Raw genomic sequence first — 7,061 nt, forward strand, 5'->3', positions numbered from 1 at the left:
ACCTTCTGCCTAACCCTGACCACACTGGGAACCTTCTGCCTAACCCTGACCACACTGGGAACCTTCTGCCTAACCCTGACCACACTGGGAACCTTCTGCCTGACCCTGACCACACTGGGAACCTTCTGCCTGACCCTGACCACACTGGGAACCTTCTGCCTGACCACACTGGGAACCTTCTGCCTGACCACACTGGGAACCTTCTGCCTAACCCTGACCACACTGGGAACCTTCTGCCTTACCCTGACCACACTGGGAACCTTCTGCCTAACCCTGACCACACTGGGAACCTTCTGCCTAACCCTGACCACACTGGGAACCTTCTGCCTGACCCTGACCACACTGGGAACCTTCTGCCTAACCCTGACCACACTGGGAACCTTCTGCCTGACCCTGACCACACTGGGAACCTTCTGCCTAACCCTGACCACACTGGGAACCTTCTGCCTAACCCTGACCACACTGGGAACCTTCTGCCTTTACACCCCTAACCCTGACCACTGGGAACCTTCTGCCTGACCTGACACTGGGAACCTTCTGCCTAACCCTGACCACACTGGGACCTTCTGCCCCTGACCACACTGGGAACCTTCTGCTAACCCTGACCACACTGGGAACCTTCTGCCTAACCCTGACCACACTGGGAACCTTCTGCCTAACCCTGACCACACTGGGAACCTTCTGCCTGACCCTGACCACACTGGGAACCTTCTGCCTGACCACACTGGAACCTTCTGCCTAACCCTGACCACACTGGGAACCTTCTGCCTAAACCCTGACCACACTGGGAACCTTCTGCCTGACCACCTGACCACACTGGGAACCTTCTGCCTGACCCTGACCACACTGGGAACCTTCTGCCTGACCACTGACCACACTGCCTGACCTTCTGCCTGGGAACCCTGACCACACTGGGAACCTTCTGCCTAACCCTGACCACACTGGGAACCTTCTGCCTGACCACACTGGGAACCTTCTGGGAACCCTGACCACACTGGGAACCTTCTGCCTAACCCTGACCACACTGGGAACCTTCTGCCTAACCCTGACCACACTGGGAACCTTTCTGCCTAACCCTGACCACACTGGGAACCTTCTGCCTGACCCTGACCACACTGGGAACCTTCTGCCTGACCCTGACCACACTGGGAACCTTCTGCCTGACCACAACCTTCTGACCACACTGGGAACCTTCTGCCTGACCACACTGGGAACCTTCTGCCTGACCACACTGGGAACCTTCTGCCTAACCCTGACCACACTGGGAACCTTCTGCCTAACCCTGACACACTGGGAACCTTCTGCCTAACCCTGACCACACTGGGAACCTTCTTCTAACCCTGACCACACTGGGAACCTTCTGCCTGACCCTGACCACACTGGGAACCTTCTGCCTAACCCTGACCACACTGGGAACCTTCTGCCTAACCCTGACCACACTGGGAACCTTCTGCCTGACCACACTGGGAACCTTCCCTGACCACACTGGGAACCTTCTGCCTGACCACACTTGGAACCTTCTGCCTGACCACACTGGGAACCTTCTAACCCTGACCACACTGGGACCTTCTGCCTAACCTGACCACTGGGAACCTTCTCCTGACCACACTGGGAACCTTCTGCTGACCTGACCACACTGGGAACCTTCTGCCTAACCCTGACACACTGGGAACCTTCTGCCTGACCCTGACCACACTGGGAACCTTCTGCCTAACCCTGACCACACTGGGAACCTTCTGCTTAACCCTGACCACACTGGGAACCTTCTGCCTAACCCTGACCACACTGGGAACCTTCTGCCTGACCCTGACCACTGGGAACCTTCTGCCTGACCCTGACCACACTGAAACCTTCTGCCTAACCCTGACCACACTGGGAACCTTCTGCCTGACCCTGACCACACTGGGAACCTTCTGCCTTACCCTGACCTGGGACCTTCTGCCTAACCCTGACCACACTGGGAACCTTCTGCCTAACCCTGACCACACTGGGAACCTTCTGCCTAACCCTGACCACACTGGGAACTGGGAACCTTCTGCCTAACCCTGACCACACTGGGAACCTTCTGCCTGACCCTGACCACACTGGGACCTTCTGCCTGACCAAACCCTGACCACACTGGGAACCTTCTGCCTGACCTGACCACTGGAACCTTCTGCTAACCCTGACCACACTGGGAACCTTCTGCCTAACCCTGACACACTGGGAACCTTCTGCCTAACCCTGACCACACTGGGAACCTTCTGCCTAACCCTGACCACACTGGGAACCTTCTGCCTGACCACACTGGGAACCTTCTGCCTGACCACACTGGGAACCTTCTGCCTAACCCTGACCACACTGGGAACCTTCTGCCTGACCACACTGGGAACCTTCTGCCTAACCCTGACCACACTGGGAACCTTCTGCCTGACCCCACTGGGAACCTTCTTCCTAACCCTGACCACACTGGTAACCTTCTGCCTGACCCTGACCACACTGGGAACCTTCTGCCTAACCCTGACCACACTGGGAACCTTCTGCCTAACCCTGACCACACTGGGAACCTTCTGCCTGACCACACTGGGAACCTTCTGCCTAACCCTGACCCACTTGGAACCTTCTGCCTAACCCTGACCACTGGGAACCTTCTTCCTAACCCTGACCACACTGGGAACCTTCTGCCTGACCACACTGGGAACCTTCTGCCCTAACCCTGACCACACTGGGAACCTTCTGCCTAACCCTGACCACACTGGGACCTTCTGCACAACCCTGACCACACTGGGAACCTTCTGCCTGACCCTGACCACACTGGGAACCTTCTGCCTAACCCTGACCACACTGGGAACCTTCTGCCTGAACCACTGACCACACTGGGAACCTTCTGAATAACCTTCTGACCTTCCTGACCCTGACCACACTGGGAACCTTCTGCCTGACCACACTGGGAACCTTCTGCCTTAACCCTGACCACACTGGGAACCTTCTGCAACCCTGACCACACTGGGAACCTTCTGCCTGACCTGACCACTGGGAACCTTCTGCTAACCCTGACCACACTGGGAACCTTCTGCTAACCCTGACCACACTGGGAACCTTCTGCCTGACCTGACCCACACCTTCTGGGACCACAACCTTCTGCCTGACCTGACCACACTGGGAACCTTCTGCTAACCCTGACCACACTGGGAACCTTCTGCCTGACCCTGACCACACTGGGAACCTTCTGCCTGACCCTGACCACACTGGGACCTTCTGCCTGACCACACTGGAACCTTCTCTAACCCTGACCACACTGGGAACCTTCTGCCTGACCACACTGGGAACCTTCTGCCTAACCCTGACCACACTGGGAACCTTCTGCCTAACCCTGACCACCTTCTGCCTGACCCTGACACCTTCTGAACCTTAACCCTGACCACACTGGGAACCTTCTGCCTGACCACACTGGGAACCTTTCTAACCCTGACCACACTGGGACCTTCTCTGACCACTGACCTTCCTGACCACACTGGGAACCTTCTGCCTGACCACACTGGGACCTTCTGCCTGACCCTGACCACACTGGGAACCTTCTGCCCTAACCCTGACCACACTGGGAACCTAACCCTCTGACCCTGACCACACTGGAACCTTCTGCTGCTTAACCTGACCACTGGGAACCTTCTGCCTGACCACACTGGGACCTTCTGACCCTGCCTAACCACACTGGGAACCTTCTGCCTGGGAACCTTCTGCCCCTGACCACACTGGGAACCTTCTGCGTTTAACCTGACCACACTGGGAATCTTCTGCCTAACCCTGACCACACTGGGAACCTTCTGACCACACTGGGCCTGACCCTGACCACACTGGGAACCTTCTGCCTGACCACACTGGGAACCTTCTGCCTGACCACACTGGGAACCTTCTGCCTAACCCTGACCACACTGCCTAACCTTCTGACCACAACCCTGACCACACTGGGAACCTTCTGCCTGACCCACTGGGAACCTTCTGCCTGACCACACTGGGAACCTTCTGCCTAACCCTGACCACACTGGGAACTTCTTCTGACCCTGACCACACTGGGAACCTTCTGCCTGACCCTGACCACACTGGGAACCTTCTGCCTAACCCTGACCACACTGGGAACCTTCTGCCTAACCCTGACCACACTGGGAACCTTCTGCCTGACCACACTGGGAACCTTAACCCTGACCACACTAACCTTCTGACCTGACACTGGGAACCTTCTGCCTAACCCTGACCACACTGGGAACCTTCTGCCTAACCCTGACCACACTGGGAACCTTCTGCCTAACCCTGACCACACTGGGAACCTTCTGCTGACCCTGACCACACTGGGAACCTTCTGCCTGACCACCTGGGAACCTTCTGACCACACTGGGAACCTTCTGCCTGACCACTGGGAACCTTCTGCCTAACCCTGACCACACTGGGAACCTTCTGCCTAACCCTGACCACACTGGGAACCTTCTTCTAACCCTGACCACACTGGGAACCTTCTGCCTAACCCTGACCACACTGGGAACCTTCTGCTAACCCTGACCACACTGGGAACCTTCTGCCTGACCACACTGGGAACCTTCTGCTAACCCTGACCACACTGGGAACCTTCTGCCTAACCCTGACCACACTGGGAACCTTCTGCCTTACCCTGACCACACTGGAACCTTCTGCCTAACCCTGACCACACTGGGAACCTTCTGCCTAACCCTGACCACACTGGGAACCTTCTGCCTAACCCTGACCACACTGGGAACCTTCTGCCTAACCCTGACCACACTGGGAACCTTCTGCCTAACCCTGACCACACTGGGAACCTTCTGCCTGGGAACCCTGACCACACTGGGAACCTTCTGCCTAACCCTGACCACACTGGGAACCTTCTGCCTAACCCTGACCACACTGGGAACCTTCTGCCTGCCTGACCACACTGGGAACCTTCTGCCTAACCCTGACCACACTGGGACCTTCTGCCTACACCCTGACCACACTGGGAACCTTCTGCACTAACCTTCCCTGACCACACTGGGAACCTTCTCTGACCACACTAACCCTGACCACACTGGGAACCTTCTGCCTAACCCTGACCACACTGGGAACCTTCTGCCTAACCCTGACCACACTGGGAACCTTCTGCCTGACCACACTGGGAACCTTCTGCCTAACCCTGACCACACTGGGAACCTTCTGCCTGACCACACTGGGAACCTTCTGCCTAACCCTGACCACACTGGGAACCTTCTGCCTGACCCTGACCACACTGGGAACCTTCTGCCTAACCCTGACCACACTGGGAACCTTCTGCACTAACCCCTGACCACACTGGGAACTTCTGCCTGACCACACTGGGAACCCCTGACCACACTGGGAACCTTCTGCCTGCCTGACCACACTGGGAACCTTCTGCCTGACCCTGACCACACTGGAACCTTCTGCCTAACCCTGACCACACTGGGAACCTTCTGCCTAACCCTGACCACACTGGGAACCTTCTGCCTAACCCTGACACACTGGGAACCTTCTGCCTAACCCTGACCACACTGGGAACCTTCTGCCTAACCCTGACCACACTGGGAACCTTCTGCCTAACCCTGACCACACTGGGACCTTCTGCCTAACCCTGACCACACTGGGAACCTTCTGCCTGACCACACTGGAACCCTGACCTGACACTGGGAACCTTCTGCCTAACCCTGACCACACTGGGAACCTTCTGCCTAACCCTGACCACACTGGGAACCTTCTGCCTAACCCTGACCACACTGGGAACCTTCTGCCTGACCCTGACCACACTGGGAACCTTCTGCCTGACCCCTGACCACACTGGGAACCTTCTGCCTAACCCTGACCACACTGGGAACCTTCTGCCTAACCCTGACCACACTGGGAACCTTCTGCCTGACCCTGACACACTGGGAACCTTCTGCCTAACCCTGACCACACTGGGAACCCTGCTAACCCTGACCACACTGGGAACCTTCTGCCTAACCCTGACCACACTGGGAACCTTCTGCCTGACCCTGACCACACTGGGAACCTTCTGCCTAACCCTGACCACACTGGGAACCTTCTGCCTGACCCTGACCACACTGGGAACCTTCTGCCTGACCCTGACCACACTGGGAACCTTCTGCCTGACCCTGACCACTGGGAACCTTCTGCCTAACCCTGACCACACTGGGAACCTTCTCTGACCCTGACCACACTGGGAACCTTCTGCCTAACCCTGACCACACTGGGAACCTTCTGCCTAACCCTGCACTGGGAACCTTCTGCCTAACCCTGACCACACTGGGAACCTTCTGCTAACCCTGACCACACTGGGAACCTTCTGCCTGACCACACTGGGAACCTTCTGCCTAACCCTGACCACACTGGGAACCTTCTGCCTAACCCTGACCACACTGGGAACCTAACCCTGACCACACTAACCCTGACCACACTGGAACCTTCTGCCTAACCCTGACCACACTGGGAACCTTCTGCCTAACCCTGACCACACTGGGAACCTTCTGCCTGACCACACTGGGAACCTTCTGCCTGACCACACTGGGAATCTTCTGCCTAACCCTGACCACACTGGGAACCTTCTGCCTGACCCTGACCACACTGGGAACCTTCTGCCTGACCACACTGGGAACCTTCTGCCTGACCACACTGGGAACCTTCTGCCTAACCCTGACCACACTGGGAACCTTCTGCCTAACCCTGACCACACTGGGAACCTTCTGCCTAACCCTGACCACACTGGGAACCTTCTGCCTGACCACACTGGGAACCTTCTGCCTGACCACACTGGGAACCTTCTGCCTGACCACACTGGGAACCTTCTGCTAACCCTGACCACACTGGGAACCTTCTGCCTAACCCTGACCACACTGGGAACCTTCTGCCTGACCACACTGGGAACCTTCTGCCTAACCCTGACCACACTGGGAACCTTCTGCCTGACCACACTGGGAAACCTTCTGAACCTTCTGCCTGACCACAACCCTGACCACACTGGGAACCTTCTGCCTGACCCTGACCACACTGGGAACCTTCTGCCTAACCCTGACCACACTGGGAAC

The 7,061-nt window shown here is 57.2% G+C and overlaps 1 long non-coding RNA gene across 1 annotated transcript; it reads right to left on the bottom strand.

Annotated features, from left to right (window-relative positions):
• Nucleotides 1–2,386: 2,386 nt before the first annotated feature.
• Nucleotides 2,387–6,805, bottom strand: LOC127922668 (uncharacterized). The gene is made up of 3 exons (XR_008111883.1): nucleotides 6,717–6,805; nucleotides 5,062–5,259; nucleotides 2,387–2,486 (listed from the first exon to the last, which is right to left on the bottom strand). It is a non-coding gene; the product is annotated as an uncharacterized LOC127922668 (long non-coding RNA).
• Nucleotides 6,806–7,061: the final 256 nt, after the last annotated feature.

Source organism: Oncorhynchus keta, unplaced genomic scaffold, assembly GCF_023373465.1.
Source record: "Oncorhynchus keta strain PuntledgeMale-10-30-2019 unplaced genomic scaffold, Oket_V2 Un_contig_26662_pilon_pilon, whole genome shotgun sequence".
Taxonomy (NCBI): domain Eukaryota; kingdom Metazoa; phylum Chordata; class Actinopteri; order Salmoniformes; family Salmonidae; genus Oncorhynchus; species Oncorhynchus keta.